Source organism: Heterocephalus glaber, unplaced genomic scaffold (genome assembly GCF_053883595.1).
Source record: "Heterocephalus glaber isolate CG9 unplaced genomic scaffold, H.glaber_assembly_v1.0 deba00001579, whole genome shotgun sequence".
In the NCBI taxonomy this organism is placed as follows: Eukaryota; Metazoa; Chordata; class Mammalia; order Rodentia; family Bathyergidae; genus Heterocephalus; species Heterocephalus glaber.
Window position 1 is genome coordinate 10,825,451 of NW_028258360.1, and position 20,923 is coordinate 10,846,373.

Here is a 20,923-nt window from a genome sequence, read left to right on the forward strand (position 1 = left end):
AACTGGATTTCAACCTGCCAAAGAGTAAAACTAGACCCATACCTATCACCATGCACTAAACTAAGATTGAAGTGGATTAAAGATCTAAACATCAAGACAGAAACACTAAGCTTGCTGGAAGATAAGTTAGGTAGAACTCTTAAGACATTGGCATAGGAAAAGACTTAATGAACAAAACCTCAGTAGCATGGAAACTAACAAAAGAATCAACAACTGGGATCTCATCTTATTAAGAAGCTTCTGCACTGCAAGAGAAACCACCAACAGAGCTAAGAGACAACCTACAAGGTGGGAAAAAAATTTTAGCTGCTGTACCTCAGACAAAAGACTACTATCTAGAATATATAAAGAACTGAAAAAAATCAGACCCCCCAAATTCAAAGACCCAATTCAAAAATGGGCATCTGAAATGAAGAGACATTTCTCAGACAAAGAAATAAAAGCAGCAAATAAACATATGAAAAAATGTTCAACATCCCTGGTCATTCAAGAGACGCAGATGAAAACAACACTGAGATTCCACCTCACCCCAGAAAGAATGGCTGCTATCAAGAGATCAACCAATAACAAATGCTGGTTAGGGTGTGGAGAGAAAGGAACCCTTCTCCATTGTTGGTGGGAGTGCAGACTGGTGCAACCACTGTGGAAATCCGTATGGCGATAACCTCAAAGAACTAGGGCTGGAGGTCCCATTTGACCCAGATATTCCCCTGCTGGGGATCTTCCCCAAAAGAATTGAAAGAATCATACCACAGTGATATATGTGCACCCATGTTCATAGTAGCACAGTTTGTAATAGCTAAAGCTTGGAAGCAGCCCAAGTGCCCGTCAACTGGAAACTGGATAAAGAAGATGTGGGTTTTTTTTATAAAATGGAGTACTACTCAGCCATAAAGAACGAGAAACTAGAAACATTTATAGCTAAGTAGATGCACACTGAGGCCATACTCTTAAGTGAAATAAATAGGACACACATGTGTAAATACCGAATAGTTTCTCTGGTGTGAGAAACTGAAATTGTAAATAAGGATTAAAAGGAATAAAATGAATAATTGATAATTTGAAATAGGAAGAAAAGGTCCAAAGGGTTGGGGGAAGTTGGAAGGGAAGGGGAAAGGTAAGAAGGGAAAGGAAAAATTATGAGAAAAGGAAAAAATGGAAATAAAGTCTATGTAAATAGGGAAGGGTGGAGGGGCTGAAGGGAGCACAGGGAATGGGGAAAAAATAAGAACCAAGATACTTCATGTACAGGTACAAGCACCCAATGATAAATGTAAATGTATTTTTTACCTAAAATGTACCAATAAAAGAACTTAAGAAAAAAAATAATTTTATGCAAGCAGATTTGATAATTTACCTGAAATTCACAAATTACTTGAAAACACAATTTACCAAAACTGAGACAAGAAGATACAGAAAATCTGAACAGTTTCTCCCTGTTAGAAAGAGTTGACCTCCATAAATTAAAAACATCACACAAAGCAAAGTCAAACACATACGGCTTCTCCATAAATTCTTCCAAACCACAGGGACTCCCAGCAGTCCCTCTGCTCACTCAGAGAGACAGCAACCAGCCAGACACCACTCCTCCCTTTGATTGTGCCGGTGATCGGAGCCAGGGCTCCATGCAGCCAGGTGAGTACTCTTCCACAGAGCGATCCCTAGCCCGTTTTCGAAATTTTTATTTTGAAACAGGGTTTCACTAAGTTGGCCAGGTTGGCCTCAAACTTGTAATCTTCCTGCTTCAGCCTCCCAAGTAGCTGGGATTACAGGTATGCACCACCACACCAAGCACTATTCAATTCTAAAGCCAGGATTCCCTCTGGGTTGAACCTCTTGAGAGCATGGCCAAAAAATGAGCATATGGGCAAACCTCTCCTATAAACATAGATGCAAAAATCCTTTAAAGATAGCAAACCATGTGTGGCACTTCTTATAAACATGATAAAAAACAATGATAAATCCTGGATTCATTCCTGGAACACAAAGTTGATTTAACGTTAGAAAATCAATCAATATAATTCATGACAAGGGCCAGGGATGTAGCCCAGCAGCACAGTGCCTGCCTGGCAAGTGTGAGGTCCTGAGTTTGATTCCTGGTACTGAAAAAAAGATGCATAACTTCAATATAATTCATGACACTATACAATAAAGTGGTTAAACACGATCATCTCAAAAATTGCAAATTTTTTGCCAAAACTCAACATCTACTTAGGAATTAAAAACAGAAAATTTTAAATTGGAAAATACAAAATTTAAAGAACAACTATATGAAGAATATTTAATCACAAAATAGAAAAGGCCTTTATTCTGAGGTCAGGAACAGAAAAGAAATGTCTGCTCTTGAAGGTTTGGAAATGAGGAGGTAAAATTACTACTATTCACGGAAGAATTAATTTTGCACATAGAAAAATTCAACAATGTATAGTCACAACTGTGAAGGAGATTACAGGTCCATATCCAAACGTAAGCCAAGAGGATTTGACTCCACCTTTGACCCAGTGAGCGTCTCTCAAACTAGCGCTCTTGCAGAAAATACCGATAACCTGAAGACATTTTTAAAAAATCATCTTCTGAGGAGCTTGAAGACCAACCCCGAGCAGGACAGACTCTGGAGGAAGTGACGTTGCAGAGAGCAGATCTCGCTGTGCCCTCCACCCGGCACACAGCCGAGGGTCCAGGCTGGGTGGCTCAGTGACTGGGTCCCCTTCCTCGAAGTCAGAGGCTGGGGCCGCCTGGGTGCAGTCGAGTCACTCTCTACATGGCTAAGAGGCCATCTTGACCTTGTGTCGTCGCATGGTCCCCTACACTATGCCCTGAGGACAGCTATCCAGGGGACTGCAGACTTCTCACCAGGACTGAGGAGGGTGAGGGTGTGGAGCGGCAGTAGTCCCAGGAGCCAGCTCCTGTCTGTCCAGTGAGAGGGTCCCCCAGCAGCAAGGTCCCAACAGCCACTTTCAATGTGAGTCCGGTCCTAGAGGAGACCTCAAGTGAATCTCTCTAGGTTGAAAGGAAAATATATCAGATGGAACCTCAAACCTCCCTGATACAGTGGAGAGCACTTGAGATAATATTCAAGGAGATGTATTATGATTTCCCTTAATGTATTTGAAAGACATGTGATTGTACTGTGTAGGCAATATCTGTGACAATCAAAGTACAAGAGCCAGGAGCAGGAGGAGGTTAGAGGTTATCAACTGTCGCAAGGCTTCTTTCTACATTTTACACTGAGTGCTACAATATCAACCCTAAGCAGAACATGAAATTTTAGTGTACTTAAATCCCTCAAGCAACTGTTTAAAAAAGATTAAGATTCAGTTATATCAATATGTCAAAAAATTTGGTAAATGTATAACTTCAAAATATATTATAGTAAAAGACACATTGCCATGAATCCCCCTCAAAATTCTCCCTTCATTTCGACCACATTTATCCCGCCATCCTGGCCGCGTCCTGCAGCCGCTCTGGAGCCCTCTCTCCTGAGGGTCTTTAGCTGTGCTGCCCTGGCTGGTTCCGTCTCCTGAGTGGATTCAAAACATTTCCCTTTCATGGTCATTTTGACTTTGGGAAGAACCAGAAGTCACACAGTGCCAGATCTGGTGAACAAGGTGGACGAGCACAGCAGCATGTTTATACACACTGCATTTCTGTTGGGTGGCACTTGGCAGCCCTATTCACCATGTTTTTGATCACGTCTCATAAAGACACTCAGCAGAGGACTCCAGAGCTGCTGCAGAGTCCAGAGTGCTAACCATTACACAGTGGACTCTCACACTGGAGCTGCTGCAGAAAGTGGCAAGGACAATGGGATGAATGTGCTCCAAGCAAGAGGCGGGGTTCTGAGGGGGATTCATGGCAGTGGTCTTTTACTACAATAATTTTTAAGTGTGAACATTCACTGTATATTTTTGATCATACCAGTAGATAGAGAGCTAATAGTTGATTTAAGATCGAATTCTTTAATGTATTCAAATATTTCAAAAGGAGGTAGAAAAGAACAGAGTGAGTCCTAACTCCAATCATGACAATGAGGATATTAAATATGAGCATATCAAAAACCCTTTCCTTAGAAGGCAAACGTTACCACCAGATTTCAGAAGCAAGGTTCAACTGTGTGCTGTCTGCAAGGGTTGAGCTTTAAGAGTGAAGACCCAGGGAGGCTGGAAACGGGGCAACAGAAGCTGTGTCACACCAGCACTCAGCCCAGGGGCTCATGTCCTGCTGTGTTGACCTCGGTGGACTTCAGGACCGGGGATTAAAATAACCAGGAGACCCTTCACTAGACAGCAAGCAACTACTGAGGAGCACACACGATCATAAATGCGTATTCCCTGATAACGGCATTCCAAAGTAGGTAAAGTAAATCTTGACAGAATTAAAGGGGTAAACAGACAATTGCATGATCATAGTTGGAGATTTTAATACCTGATATTAACAATAGATCGAACAACTAGACATAAAGAATAATAAGATCTTAAGAATAGGAAAGCAAGCTACAGACTGAGAGGAAATAACCCTAAAATATATCTGATAAAGGACTTATCCAGGTACACAAAGAACTCGGAAAACTTGACAAAAAGAAAATGAAAACACCTGATTTTAGAAACGAGCAAAAGATCTGAACAGACCCCTTACCAAATGAGAATCCCAGACAGCAAATAGGCACGGGGAGACTTGTTCACTGCCACAGGCCGTCAGGGCACACAGAGTAGAGCACGGATGAGCCGCACAGAGCCACGCAGCGCACTGCGCGTCAGCCCAGCAGCTTCTCACCGCCCTGCAGCCTCACTCTCTTCCAGCGATCACACGCCTGGGCGTTCACCTGACTGAGTTGCAGCTGCATCCACACCAGACCCTGCTGCAAGCGTTTGTAGCACCTTCACAACAATCACCCAAACTGAAGCAACCAAGTGTCCTTCTGCGGGTGAGTGGATAAATAAAATGTGGTACGGCCACACAATGGAAGATTACTCAGTGATAAAAAGGGCTGAGCCATGAGGTAGGCACACACGTGTACACACACACATATGCACATGTGCATGATAGAGGGAGTGGAAATGCATGTGGTCAAGTGAGCCACACCAGTCTGCAAGCGCCACAGGGTGTACAATCCCAGCCGAGCAAGTCTGGGTAAAGCGCAGAGCAGAGGTGATGCTCCTGAGGATCTCGTGGTGTCAGCTGCCTCGGTCCTGGGGCGGATGACTGCACGCGAAGGCCGTCAGAGTACTCCGGCAAGCTCTTGCTGAGTCCCCTCTGCCGAGTCGCCTCTCCCATCGCCAAGACCCTTGAGAGGACAGGAACGTCACACAGCTGCACCATCGTCTCCCATCCGCTGCACCTCCAGGGAGAGCCTCCTGCTTCGCCACACCCACCCGTGCCCAGGCTCCACACAGGATCCTGGACCTAGTGGGGACCCCGGTTAAGGGCACAGTCACACAGACATCCCAATCCCAAGCAGCAAGTCCCCAGCCACCTGGACTGTCCACTGTGGCTACACCTGGGCTGCCTGCATCCCTCGGGCACGGCCAGAATCACAGCACTCAGGGAAACCCCGCTGGCTCCTCATGAGGGGCACAGATGAAGGGCCAGAACAGCTGGCAAATGGCAAGGGCCCAAAGGGTCGGGCAGGCACTTCTGTCCCCTGCTGCCAGTGTGGGCCACCCGCCCAGCACACATGGTGCTGTCCACCTGCGAGCTCTCCAGCCCTGTGGGCCGGAGTGTCGGACTGGAGCTCCAGGCCCAGTCCTCCCTGCAGAGACAGCCAGGGCGGAGCTCTAGGCTGTGGTCCTGGTTTGATCTCTCTGGGGGCAGCCCCCACCCAGCAGCCCCAAGTCACCTTGGCAGAACAAAAGACGCCGCGATGATCAGCCCGCCAAGTCCAAGTCCGGGGTGCGGGAGCTCTGGCTGTGTCCAGGGCCGGAGGGTAAGTGCGGATTTCCCGCTGTTTCTCTGCACGCCATCTCAAACTGACTTCGCCAATCGAACAGCCGTGAACAACCACGCCCTGTCACAGGACAGAATGAGTGGGCGTGTCCCCCAGACAGCGCGCTCCTGAGCACATCCCCACCCAGCCCGGAGATTCTAAACTCCTTACGTGGAAGCCTGCACTTGCAGAGGTTTGCCGGGACAGCAGGAGGAACGTCCGTCCGACAGCCTTCGCCAGATCCCCTCCTGCAGCGCTGCCATTGCTTTGGCCTCTGCGTCTTTAGCTTTCTCTGGTTCCACACCTCCCCCCAGGACCCTCGGAGAGGAAGCCGCGTACACCACGGCCTCTGGACGGGAGTTCACCCCTAGCCACGCACCTTCTACACCTCTCAGCGCGTGTTTCCCAAAACCACGGATGCCCTGTAACAAAACCACAGTGCAGCTATCGATTTCAGCGCACCCAGCTCTGACACAATATTTTCATCTAATCTCCTGTCTAACTCCACTTTTAACACTGACTCGTGCTGTCCTCTCCTGTGCTTCCCACTCCAGCACAGGATCTATTCTGGGCTCCCGCATTGCTTCGGTCTCCCTGTGTTTTAATCCTCAGCCATTCTCTGGCTCTGGTGGCATTGACCAAGTTCTGGCTTTCAGGACCCTAAAGAGCACACTTGGCTCTTAGGGCACTGCAGCTATTGCTTCAGGCTGCAGGCCCCAGGCCGGCACAGACGCACGGCAGCCTGAGCGTGCGAGGCCTCCCTGTGCCCCTTCCAAGCCCTCTCCCCAGGGTCTGCACATTGCCTCCCGCACAGGCCCAGGGGCAACCCCACCCCGCCTTCTTTCCCTGCTGCAGTGAACAGGGTAGGCAGGGGAGAAGGTGCTGTCAGGAGCCCCCCCGCCCCGCCCAGGCTCGGAGGAGGTGGAACTTGACATGTTCCGACAGCCGGTGTCCTGCACTGCCCTGACTGGCCAGCCTGCCGTGGGCCCCCAAGTTCTGTGGCTCTGGATTCCTGCCCGATGGGTTCAGCCCAGCTCCGGGGCCCACCTAAGAGCCCAGCAGAGCTGCAGGCATCTGCAAGATGACATCCACAAACAGTGTGTATACTTGAGAACTCTGAGCTAAACTCCGAACTCTGGCCTGAACCCCTTTACTCCAGAATTTGAAAATCTTCAAAAGAAAATCTGGAAATCCTGGGCACGTGATGGGGCCTGACCGTGGCACTCAAGGGCCTTCAATTGCCCAAATGTTCCAGACCGGATGGGTATCTTCGAAAGAACTGAGCTGCATGACGCTGATTATTCTCTTACGCTGGATTCCAAAGTGTGCTCTGCTCCTATTTCCTTGGACAGAAAAAAATCAGCATCTCTTTCAAAGACCAGGTCTTGCATTTTCCTTGGTTTATCAAGGAAATTTAATTACTGTCCTTTCTAACAGGTTCTCTTTCCAGCACCTCGTCTCCCCTCTGCAGCTTTCTGCCAGCTGCTTTTATCAGTGCTCAGAGTCTCAATTACTTATGCAAATGTGCCAAGCTGCAGAGCAGACCTAGAAGACCTGGGTTTCCCTTTTACTTTAGGGTTGTGCTGAGTGCAGCAAAAGCCAGCTGCCAGTCAGCGTGTGCTCAGCTTCGGGGATCAGACCAGCTGAGGGGCTGCACCAGCCACGAAGGAGGCTGGGTCTTCCATAGGCCACCGGGGGAGGCCAGTGTGGAGGCCCGATCGCTGCCCACAGCCCTTCCTGTCCATTCTACATCCTGCGCCCATGGGAACTCATGAGGCTCAGTTCTGCCACACCCGGCTGTGGGAAGCATCGAGCGCCCCATGGGTGGGCCTTCCTTCTCTCAGCAGTCTCGCCAGAGCCGTAAGATCACTCGATCAGCTCTGTCCCAAGGAATGACACCCTTCGCCTCTGCCCAGCCATGTCCTACATCCTGCCAGCCCTGTGGGACTGAGGCAGGCGAGAGCGTGGGCTTGCAGGCAGGCAAATTGGGGCTGCGCTTCATCACACAGCCATGGGGATGAGGCACTGCAGGGAGGCAAACAACAGTGAAAAACAACCTAGGATCCAGGTCGCTGGGGAAGTGGGCTGGGAAGGGCCGGCCCGGGACAGGAGCAGATGTAATCGCCAGAGCCTTACGCTTTGGCTGGGGGTAGGTGGGTTTATGACGCTCAGTATCATAAACCACAACTAGCAACTCACCGTGCCCAGACCAGCCAGGGTCCCGGCTGACCTAGACCTGCAGGTGGCCGGCTGGGTGAGGCTGGCGGATGAAAGCAGGAAGATGAGGGATGGAAGAGGGCAATGAGCAAAGGGCTGCCCAGCCGGCTCCCTCCCTGAGAAGGCTCCCACTCCGGGCCTCTTCCCACCCTCCCTTCCTCGGGGGGTGAAATGAGACAGTCCAGGGAGTCAGAGGCTCAAGAGGATGGGGTTCCGGGCCCCTCACATCCGCCCTGTGGAGCAGTCGTCCTCTGGCCCCGACAGCCTCCCTGTGCTTGTCAGTGAGTCAGGAGCTCCCAATGGCCCGGTGGTGAGATTTCAGGGCCGCACACCGATGAGCTTCTCGGGTGGTCCCTGAAGTCCCAGGTACCAGGGGCCTTGTTGGGCCAGACTGAGGTCCTTTACTCTGCCAGTATCGCCTGTGCCTGGGCCCCCAGAGGGGATGCAGGGGCCCTGCCTGAGGAAGGAGCAGGGGCACCAGGCACCTTGGCGGCAGTTGGGGTGGCGTGGAACCACCTCTGCTTCTGGGGGACATTCAGGCACGGGAGGGCAGGCGGGATCCTTCCTCGGGCTCCATCCACACCCCAACGTGAGTTCCTTCTGCTACACCCCCTGGGAAGGGTCCAGATTTAGATGTCCTGGGGCTTCTGGCCTGTAGATGAATCTTCCAGTCAGTTGTCCTGGGGTAAAGAAGGCTCCCAGGGCTCAGACCCAGGAATTAGGTGCTTGGTTCAAAATCAGTTAATGGGAAATAAAATAGTATCCAAAGTGGAACTTTCAAGATGCATGCAGGCCGGGGCCTTGCTGGGGATTTGATGCTGTGTCCAACACCTTCTTCTCACAAGAATGAAATATCGTCACGATGATGACCATAAAAAGGAAAGGCGTGTTTTGGCTCGTGATCCCGAAGGCTCTGTCCAAAGTCGGTGGCCCCATTGCTTGAGTTCGTGGCCTGTAGCTTATGACAGGCGTGGGTGTGGGAGCAGAGTCACTCACCTCAGGCTGGGAACCCAGACAGAAGGGGCACCAGCCCCACGATGCCTTTTGGGGCTCGACCCTCCCACTGATCTCCACATCTAAGGCCCCCCAGGGTGACACCCTGGGGCCAAACCTTTCACCCATGGCTGTTGGGGCCACCGTCCAAATGTAGCAGCCACTAAAGAGCTTTGTGACTCTGGACCTGGCCTGGCTTCTCCTCATCTCTACCTGCTGCGGAGAGGTCACAGCAGGCAACTTCGAGGCGCCTTCCAGTGCTGAAGTGCCCTCGTCCTATGCCGTGACACCCGTCCCTCAGTGCCAAACACAGGCATCCCTTACCTGGGCCTCAAAGAGAACCAGAGGCAAAAGCTGTCTCAGGCATGTGGTCAGCTCTCACCTGCCGCCCAGTGATCCCACACAGCATCTGAGCCCTGCCAGAGGCTGCTTTCCCTGGTGGCCTTGGCTCAGAGCTGCCACCAGGCACGGATCCGGGAAATTCCCAAGGTGCTATCTGAGGAGTTCCTGACCTCCAGGAAGGAAAGCCCTAGAGTCAAAGGCATTGAAAATAGAAGCAAAACCAGGAGAGGCTTCAACACCAGGACAAAGGTGTCCTGTGCAGCCCAATAAATGGTGCACCCTGAAGAGCCTGGGGCATCTCTGAAGGAGGAGGGCAGGGCTGTAGGAGAGACACGGGGCAGGACAGTCAGGGAAGCTGTCAGGTGCCAACTGTCCATGTGAAGAAGGCTGTTCCATTCCCCAGCACATGGAAGGTGCACAGGGCTGCACATGATGTCACCCAGCTGCTTCAGCTGAGAAAATGGTCACACATTCTCCATTGGGTAACTAGGGACCCTCAGGCCCCACCTCTCCCTAGGCTTTGAGCAAATCCCTTCTGCTCAGTCTCACGTTGGAGAGGAGGTTTGACAAGGCATCTTCTTAGTTTGCATCAGAATGTTGATGCTTCTGTAGTCAGCTTAGTCAAAAAATGCAAGAGGCAGTGGCTCATGGTGGCCAAGAACTACACCCTGGAGCAAGGCCGAGACTCAGTTCTTCCCCTCAACATTTCAATGTTAAACACAGGAAAGCTGGCAGGATTGTTCAGTGACCACTCACATACCCACTCCCACCTCCCATACCAAACACCTCGCATCCACATCCCCGCTCCGGTCTTCTCTTCTCCCTGCTTTCTGCTGTGTTCCAATAAGAACACCAGACAGCGGCAGAGCCCTCTGCATCATCCAGGCTGGTTCTGGCTCCACGACCTTGGATGAGGTACCCTCTGCCTGGTCCTCATCTGTAAGACATGGCAGACCTGGGAAACCACCCAAAGGTGCTGCAGTGATGGCCAGAAGAGCTGAGACAGCCATGCCCAGGCCTACCACTGGGGGAGCACCATGGAGTGTCAGCTACCATGATGGTGAAACAGGGCCTTGCAGGATGTCTCAGTTACTGTCTCGGTGCTGGAACATAATACACAACAACCGCAAGTGAAAGGAGGGAAGGTTTATTTTGGCTCAGTCTGTAGAGGTTTCAGTCCATAGTTGGTTGGCTCCAGGGAAGGGTGGCACATGGGAGAGGGACTGGTGGAGGAGAAACAGTCCATGGCAGGGTGGGCAGGTGGCAGCAGCAGCCTTCCTTTTGTGGTCCCTTGTATTCCGTCCAGGCTACTGGATTGTGACCTATTGGTTGGTGCCACCCACACCTAGAGTGGGCCTTCCCATTACCCACATCCAGAACAACACTAATCCAATCAATGAACTGATCCAGTTTTCACACATCCATAATCAGTGTCATACATCCATGAACCAGCCACTCCCAAAAGCCCCACCTGAGAGCACATGAGGCTTTGGAGGGACATTGAGACACAAACCCTGACTCAGGACTCACATCACAGCTCCAAAGTGGCTGTCCCCAACCCAGTTCTTCCCAAGAGGGACCAGAGTTGACTGGACTTCATTTCACAAACACGATGTCAGATCAAGGGGAAACTTCCAAATGGAGGGGAAGTTGTGGACTGGTGTGGAGTTTCTCGTGGCCATTCTGGGTGGCACGGAAGAGGCAGGGCCCTTCTGAGCATGGGCAGGTGCATGTCCAGACACTCCTGCATCCAGGACCAAAATGCTGCAGGCTCTACTGGACCTCTGCACCAGGGAGCAAGGCGGCTTCATGATCAGTCCTCTGCGAGTGTCCTTGGTCACACCCTTTCCTTGATGGCCCTCATGAGCAATACAAACTTAGAGGGAGACTGGAAAAAGCAATTTCTTCACTTCTCTGCTTTCTGTGGCAGATCCATTTCATGCACTCCTCCCAGCAATGCATCCCAAGCAAGCTCAGCAGGATGTTCTCCTGCCAGGACACATTCTTCAGCCCGACACAGCGAGGGCAACCCCTGCATGCCATCTCCCATCCAGTCCAAATGCAGGCTCCTCGCTGTCCCCAGTGCCACCCATGGTGGAATCCAGCCAAGCTTTGTGCATTATATTTTCTTTTTATATCTCTGCCTCTTCCTGTCTGGAGGATTCAGCCGCACTTCTCTCCCTTCTTTATTTTCATCGAGTTGGCATTTTGGAGAGACTCAGCTGTGTCCTGCAGGATGCCCCATATTCTAGTTCTTCCCTTCCTTCTGTGATTCTTTATCCCCACCCTGGATTCCCTATGAACCAGAAATCAGCTGTTGATTGTGATTTCTAGAGATAAAAGCATGTTTTTACTTTTTAATACTGGAAGTTCTTTTCTTTCCTAGTGAGAAAATTCAGGTAAGAGTTTTTAAATGTCAAGTATCAGGTACACAGAGACATGGTTTATGAATTAATTTATCAAAAAATTTACAGAGGCCAAAGCTCAAATTGTCCCTCCGGTTTTCAGTAGGGTACATTTCCCCTGACTTAAGTAGTGTGACCTCAGTGATCCCTCTGTGTGACACAAAGCCACCACTACCACCTTCTACACCACTGCAAGTGTGGCTACGGCTGGGTTGGAGAAGGAGCCCGAGCCCAGAAAACCCCAGGCTGCTGCCTTCCGGGAGGTAGGAGTGTTCCAGGACACCTCCACCTTTTCTCTTTTCTTTTGTATAATTCTTTTACAATGATTCTGCTTCCTGGCTGTTTTGACCTCAGGTCCTCCAAACAGCCAGGGAAGGAACAATTCATAGGAACAGAAAGTCGTGGAGCTGTAAAGGACAGGGCGGTCATCCACCCACCGCAGCAGGGCTCTTCCCCACGGCTCTCCATCCCCCGATGGCAAATCCTGTGTGAGAACTGCATCCTGGAAGTCATCCATTCCCAAGAAGCTTAAAGACTTAAGTGTTGCTGTGTCCCTCACTGAAGTTTGGAATTTGCCTCTCACTGTGTAGATGCCATCTTCATTTACAAATAAGTAACCCTGTTAGGATGGACCAATCTGCAGGGCCTGGCTGGAAACACAGCTCAGCCCACACCCAGTGCCCCACACAGGCGACACGGTGACCATGATGCTGCCCTTCACGAAGGTTTGAGGCAGAGCAATGGCTCTGTTCAGAGGGGCGTCTCAGACGTGGAAGTGTGGCCTGTGGGATCGGGAGCCGCACCTTGGAAGAGAAGAGACAACCTGGGAAAGGGGCCTTGATGGCACGTTGGGGAGCAGCCTCGGCATTTCAACCTCGCTGTTCCCTCTGCTGAAATGTGACAGCAGCACTTTTATTCCCCAGCACTGTTCCCAACAGACGCCCTGGTCCGGTGGCGACACCACCCGACCCCTCCCTGGGGAGGCGCCACACGGAGGCCTTGAGTTCGTTCAGACTTGAAAGAAAACGTTCCGGTGACTTTAAGAAGGAATCTTGCTGTCCCCACTTTGGTCTCCTTGTTGCCACCCAGGTGCTAAGCGCTACAGGGTTGATTTCACATGTCCCCGCTTCTTACCGTCCTTAACGAGGGCGAGGGCGGGCGCCATTCAGGCCAAACTCTTTGGCAAGGTGTTGATTTAAGAATAATTTGCAAATAAAATAATCCTATCTATGCTTCTATAAAAAGGGAGGAAAGAAAAGAATGTGTCAAATGTCCTTCTTCTAACCTTTCCTGTAAGTCTAGGCCTTTTAAAATTATACTCTGCCAGCCCCAATTCTGGCAGGGACCTGCCGTTCTGCGGTGTGACCAGCGGATGCAGGCTGTGGCTTGTGGTCACCTGGACTCTACATTGTCTTATGACCTACCAGGTTGAGCTGAATTAAATATTGAAAGCAAACTCCAGAAATATCTACAAGGAAGTGCACCAGCAATATTGTATTGATCATGCCAGACTGCTGAATAATTGATCTGCCCGCCCAGTGTTTGAATGTCTCTGTTTACTCCTCCGCACCCGGAACAGCTGGGCCTGCGCTGCAGCTTGGCCTGTCTGGTGTCCCCAGCCTGAGCAGGGTGAGGGCCAGGGAAACAGAGAGACCTGGCCTGCTCTCCTGCATACAGCCCGCCAGAGCACCTGGGCAGGGACTGAACTGTCCCCTCGGGGGTGAGGGCCTGGCACAGGCCTGGACAGGGCCGGAACAACCCTCTACACGGAGTCCTAGCAGCACAGGAACACCCAGAAAGATGCCAGAGAAGGGTTGGTAGGGTTGTTCCTGTGGCCTTGCAGTCTGATTGGGTTCTGACACAGGAGGAAGAGGAGGCCCGGCTCCCAGCCCTTCTCCCAGCTCTGCACTGAGCCCCCAGCAGGGCTGAGCCGGCCCTGCCAAGCTCACGGCCACAGTCCTCATCTGGCACAGAAGTGACCCATGCCACACAGCCATCTCAGCACAGCCCGAGCTGCCCTGAGAGCTGCAGAGCAGCCCCAGGGGAGGGAAGCCCCACAAGGCCAGGCAAGGCCAGAGGGCCTCGGGGTGTTAGGAGGCGCCATGTCTCAGGCCTAAGCCGGCCAATCAGGTTGCCAATGGGATGGCTAAACTAGGGAAAATGATCCTACACGGGACTTTGCCAACAGGAAGAGTTCTGGCTTATTCACTCCATGTTTTTGTTTTGTTTCCTCAACATAAACAAAGAGGCAGCAGCTGCTGGCTTCCTCATTCCACCTCGGGTGTCAGGGACTTCACAGGATCTCAGACCCCAACAACGAGCCCTGGGGCCCATGCAGCTGGGGTCACTCTCAGTGGCATGGATTAACCCAGGAGTGTGGGACAGGAGACCAGAGCTGTCATCACAAAGGGAAGGTGATGGTAAGTGGGGACCCCTAAGAAAAGGGAATCAGCATGCCAGCCTTAACCAGGAGCTAAGTTGGACCCAGAGAAAGTCTCAGTCTGTTTCTCTAGACTTCATTAGTTTTAGGTTCGAAGTGTTGCAAATATTAAATTGGGCTCTTTGTGTTACCTGGGACTTGGGAGTCTATGCAACTGGAATGTGGGGCACAGCATGTTAGGCCAGGAGACCAAGGAGCAAAGCAACTAGCGTTTCCATCCATCCATCCATCCATCCATCCATCCATCCATCCATCCATCTCCTCGGAGTGTACTTCACTGGCACCCACCAGGAGTTCAGCATCGTAGGAATCACCAGGACACGTGGCACTGAGGAACTAGCCCAGCCCTGGTCACTGTGCCTTTGTCAGTTCCACCTCCCAGCCCCCTGCCCCCCAACACTGCATCCACTGAGGCACCTCTGAGAACAGGCCACATTGTCTAGTTTCAGGTGGGGATCCCATCAGCTGAGGACTGAAAGCAGCTCACTGTGGGTGCACTGGACTTCCCCTGCTGAGCGTGCCTGCCCCTAACTTAGAGAAGTGTTTGCTCAACCACCAGACCGCCACGCTCCACACTTTGTAGCAAGACTGTGAGCTCTACACAGGCAAGGCCTCTGATCTAGCACACCTGCTACTGAAACTGCACTGGCACTAAGAGGGATGCTTTGCAGTAGTCACTTGGGAGAGGATTCACCTCTGCCCACAGCAGGACCCAAGCAACGTCCTGTAGGCAGCTCCTGCCATCCCCATGCAGTGTCTGCCCTCGCTCATCTCCTGTGTCCCACTTGGCCAGAGTCCAGGAGAGAGGGAACTGGCAGCCTCCAGTTCTGGCCGGACCTGGAGGTCAGGATAGGATGCAGAGAGGCTGAGGCCTCAGTATCCAGACCTCCTGCACACTCGGGCGCATCCCTGTCACCCGGCCGACAGTGTTAAAGAGATGGAACTCAACAGTGCACCCGGAACTAGGACGAGCCACTGAAGAGGTGGCTGGGCTTTGTCCCCACGCAGAGCCTCGCTTCCCAGCTGAGGATTTCAGCTCTTTGCTACCCCGGGTGACGATCACAATGGCTCTCTGCTCTCTTTGCAGTGGTTTTCTCTTTTCCTTGGACTTGGCCATCATTCCTACCCTTCAGACTCCACCAGTTGTGCTCCCTGTGTTTTTGTGACTGTTTTCTTGTTTGTTTCAAAGCGAAGCTTGCAGGAGCTTTGGAGCTTCACAGGGGACAAAGCCAAGCCACGAGTGCTCCATTGTGCCAAAGCCTCCACAGACCTTCTCCAGGCAAAGCCAGAACCCTGTGCTATCGAGCAAACCAAAAGGCTTTGCTCAAAAAGCACTGAAATTTAAAGACCAGTTCAAAGTAGAGCTCAAAACAATAGTCATGACTTCCAAAGGTGCATTTGGCAAGGCGCAAATCACATCAGGGTGAGCCTGGGATCTCCCAAGCGGGAGGAAGGGGTGCACAGCCCTTGGGGAGATGCTGTGTATTGATCTCCCCCCTTCGCAGCAAGTGGGAGCCCAGGAAGGTGAGCCATATGCACAGGGCCACTCTCAAAAACAGCCTTTGGAGACACGGGGGTGGAAAGGGAGGCAAGGCCTGGCTCTTGGTGAACCCACACTCCGTCCACCATGTGCTCCTGGGGGTTAAATGTCACAAAACCCTTGGGAAGTGTCAGGGGACTCGTGTCACCTGCCAACAGCACTTTGGGCAGGCCTGATTTTAACAGCTGTCAAGTAGGTAAGGCCTTGAGAAAATTTAGAAGAACAATGTTATGCACTTTTCCATCAGAACCTCAAATAAATGCCAATTTTAAGGCATTGGGCTTTGAAGTTTGTTATCCCGCAGCCTTGTCAGTTGGAAGCTTCCCTATCACACTGAAACCCCGGGCTCCACATGGTGTGCAAGAAAGCCCAGCTTTTATGGAAAGAGAATCAGAGGAACGAAAATGAATATGAAAATGGTTGCAAAATACCTTCCTTGATATTCATGGCTTATTCATGAATGTACCTCAACATTTAGACCACAAAGAAATTTGTACTCTTAAGTAGAAATTCCAGAGAAAATGGCTAACTTCAATTTTCTTACTTTAACCAGCTCTATGAATAATGCATCACCTACTATCCAAGATGCTTATCAAGTTTGGCTTAGAAAATGAGAAAGTAAATTTAGTGAAATAAAAAGGAAAGGGAAGCACCAGATCATTCAAGTCCTGAAGATCTACAATAACGACAAAATATTACAATCACTTAAAAATGGCTGACCAAGAGAAATTCTTCTCCTTAGTCATTTAGCAAGTAGAGAACAAAGCATTGTCATCTGTGTAAAATTTCATCTAATGAAACAATCCCTGGTCTTTGGTCCATTGAAAAAATAAAAATACAATTCCTCCTTGACACCAGATGCCTAGCGGGCCTGGGGTTTCTCTTCCAGCCAGCCACTAACACTGATCAGATACAATCATCCCTCAAAATGTAGAGAACTCCTAAGAGCTTGGTGGGCCAGTTCTGCTGCAGAAAGTCAAGGTGTGCAGTTCTGCCAGGGTGAAAGGGAACTGGTGCCCCACGAGGAAGGCCTTGACTGGTCCAGAGCGTTGGCCCTCAGGAGGATGGCAGGAGCACCGCACCCCGCTCACCAGCCCGTAGATGGGCACACCTGAGCTGTTACGGCCACGGGCAGCTCCAAGACCCTCTCTGGTTGCTCCCCTAAACACCTGAGACTGAGAGGAGGGGATCCAAACTGGCAAAGGGAGGGTCGTCAAAGGAGAGAGGAAGGAAGGTGGGTGACACCCGGGTGCCAACGTGTCCTGGGTCCTTTCGAGGCGACCTCGCTGCATCTCAGAGATGGGACCTGCACCCAGGCTGACACCCGCATCCCTTCCTGACCTTTGACAGAGGGGAAGAGAAAGGAAACACAACAAACAAGGGGCACCAGAAAGGGCAGACAGGAAATTCCTTAGCCTACTGGCTTAGACACTCGAAATGAGGGCTTGGCAGTCTTAGTGTGGTAGCTTCAAACTCCTATTACCAAAATCAGGGCAGCATCACTCACCTTAGAGAAATAAAGCAGATTACGAGAGAATATGAGGAACAACTGCATATCAACAAATTATATAACTTAGAAGAGATGAAGAAATTCCAATAATGATAAAAGCTACTGAAACTAATCCCAAAGAAATATAAAATCTGAATATATACAGGAGATTTAATTAATAAGTTTTAAATTTCCTACGAAGAAAAGTCCTGGCCCAGATGGCTTCACTAGTGAATTCTTCCAAACATTTAAAAATAGTTAATAACACCAGGCCTTCACAACCTTCCTGCCCCCCAAAAAAAGAAGAAGAAGAAAGAAGGAAGGCTCCCTAACTAGTTCCATGAGGCCAGTATTATCCCGATACTGAAATCTAGTGAAGACAGTGTGATACAGGAAAACAAAATTTAATATCCAATATCCTTAATGAATGTAAATACAAAAGCCTTCAACACAATACTAGCAACCCAAATCCAGCAACATATGCACAGTATTATATACCATGAGTAATGCAATTGGATCAACAATGCCAAAGCAATCTAACATCACAGATCAAATAAATGTGACAGACAATCTCAGTAAAATAAAGGTTACAAACCCCCTGTCATCTCAATAAGCACAGAAAAAAAAAATCACTGGACACCATCCAGCCCTCTTATGTGACAAAACACTTAACCTAGGGCATGCCTTCCCCAACCTCATGAAAGGCATCTGTGGAAAACACTACATTGTACTTCAGAGTGGAAGACCGAGCCCCTTCCTCTTGATCAGGAACAAGATAAGGATATCCTCTCGCCACTTGTGTTCAACTTTGCACCAGAGATACTGGCTAGGGTGATTAGACAACGAAAAGAAGTAAAAGGTATCCAAACGGGAAAGAAAGTAAAAATAACTCTATTTGGAGATGACATGCTATTGTACATATAAAATCCTAAATATTCTACTGTAAACTATTAGAACTAAACTAATAACTACTAGGAGTAAGAAATATGCTCAACAAGATTGCTAGATATAAAGTAAATACACAAAAATGAACTGTATTTTTATGCAATTGTATTTGGGAACAATCAAAGTATAAAATTAAGGGCTGGGGATTTGGCTCAGTGGTTTTGCCACCTGCTGCACAAGCGCAAGGACCCGAGTTCATTCCCCGGTACCAATAACAACAACAACAACAAAATATATATATATAAAATAAAAATAATTACATTTAAGTAACTTGATAAAACACTTAAGGCCTAATGGAAAGGCATCCCATGTTCATAGATTAGAAGACTTAATATTTTTCCTTTTTTGCTTTGAGATGGGGCGTGGCTATATTGCTCACTCTGGCCTTGAACTCCTGGGCACAAACAATGTTCTCACCTCTGCCTCTAATTTCTGGGACAAAGGTATATGTTGCCATGTCGAGTGCCTGGGTTAATATTAAGATAGCAATAATTTCCAAGTTGATCTATATATCCAACACAATCACAGTCAAAAATCTCAGCTGGCTTTTCTACAGAAACTGAAAAGCTAATCCTAAAATTCAAGGGAAAAATGAAGGATAACCAAAATCATCTTTAAAAAAGAACTGAATCTGAAGGCTTACATTTCATAATTTCTAAACTTACTACAAATATACAGTGATCAAGACTGTGAGAGTCTGGCACAAAGATTGGCATGTAGATTAAAGGAATAGAACTGAGAGTACAGAAATAAGCCCTCACATTTACAATCCACTGATTTTTCAGTAAGAACCCCAAGCCCATTCTATGAGGGAGAGAATGGTCTTTTCAGAAGATGGTGCTAAGATAATTAGCCACATGCACGACAAGGAAGGTGCACCTCCTACGTTAGACAATACACAAAATTTAACTCAAAAGGAATCAAAGATATAAAGAACTAAAACCACAACACTCAGAAGATATTACAAGCATAAATTTTCACAACTTTTCTTTCCAAGGGACATTATTCTGCCATCAAGGGGAACAAAGTGTTGGCACATGCTAAAACATGGTGACCCTGAGGACAGTAGGCGAAGTGGGGGAGGCCGGTCATGAAGGGCCATGTACTGTGTAGTTCCACAGAGACGAGACCTTGTGGTGTGTAAATCTGTATCTCAGTTAAAATGCTGTTTAATAAAAGACACATAACAAAGGTTATATTGGGAAAGAAAATATCCCACATCAGCCTGCAATGTGCAGTCCAGAGAGTGAATGTCCACAGAACTACCCTGCTGGTAGTTTTGGTGCAGTCACTGGGCAGGTGGCCCCAGCTGTCCACCAGAGGAGCACGGTGCAGCTTCCTGCCCACGCCTCTCATGCGCTGAGGGGCACCCTGGTTGAAAGGGTGTCACAGTGTGATTCCTTATCTCTCCCTCCACGTTACAGTATCAAGCCTTTATTGGGACTTATACGCATTTAGGGTTGCATTTGACACTACTCTTCTAGCTACACGTACCATTTGTTGACAGAGCTGTCTAGACATGGCTGAATCACAGCACCCCCCTTGGGCTTGTTACTTTGGGGTATGAGGCAAGAACAATTTGGTTTGTGGGGAATATCATATTCTTAATGCCAGCTCCAGGATTCTTCTGCCAAAGAGATTTAAGTTATAGGAAATGAAATTTGATTTGCTTTTTCTTTCACCTGAGCTAATTACAAAACACGCTGAGCACCTGCTTGAGCTCAATCAACTTGAGGGAGACGAAAGGCCCCATGTTCTGCTTACTGGGTCCAGTGATGGTCCCGGGGCTCTAGCCACGAGCCCAGGGCAGCCAGGCCCTGCTGGCCACACACCCTGAAGGCAGGTCTTCTTGGGGAATTGTGAACTTCACATCCAGAGAGGAGGATGTTCTCATCTAACCACTCTGGACAGACTGAGTATCCACCCCTTCTCTGGCGCATGTACTCAGGGAAATCCTAGCAAGTCAGGCAGCCAGGCCACCAAGACAAATATGAGCATAATTCCGATACAAAATCTTTGCAGACACAAGTCCAGTTCTAAGGGTACAAATGATAATGACAGCTACCGGCTAATAGCCTGGGGAAGAGAGAGCTCAGCAGGGAACTTAAGTCATTAGAGGGGAGGAAAAGACAGCAATTCAACAGTTCGATATTGGTGTGGGGAACTGGCAGCCAGTGCAATAAGACAAACAGATGTAGATGGTCCTTCAGTCTATACTGGAGGTAGCAAGAACACCAGTGGAGGGTGAATTGGGCTGTTCTGTGCTCTGTCTCAGGACCAACAGATCATGTCAGAATGAGTACAAAATAAAAACAAACTTTAAGTAGACCCATGAAAATGTTAGAAGAAAAGAAGGCTATATATCCTTTTCAACTGGAAAAATCATTTTCAAGGATGACAGAAAAACCCAAAAGTCACAAAAGGAAAAGATCTGTAAATTTGATTACAAAAGCCTAACATTCCTAAGCAAAAAGTCAAAAAAAATAGTTGAAGGAAAAAGACAAGTATTAAACTGCAAATGTATCTGCTAGACAAATGACAGGAGGCTAACCAACGCATGGAAGTTTTTCCAACAAAAAAACACAGTAGCAAAACTGTCTAAATAGGCAGCTCAGAGCAAGAAATCCAA

General features: G+C 49.1%; 1 long non-coding RNA gene across 1 annotated transcript in view; it reads right to left on the reverse strand.

The window, feature by feature from the left end:
• Positions 1–2,306: 2,306 nt before the first annotated feature.
• LOC147823474 (uncharacterized) overlaps positions 2,307–20,923 on the reverse strand; it is a 28,118-nt gene continuing 9,501 nt past the window's right edge. The window contains exons 2-3 of the long non-coding RNA XR_015443850.1: positions 5,837–6,004; positions 2,307–5,284 (exon numbers count right to left, since the gene is read on the reverse strand). This is a non-coding gene — a long non-coding RNA (uncharacterized LOC147823474). The remainder of the gene's footprint in view (positions 5,285–5,836; positions 6,005–20,923) is intronic.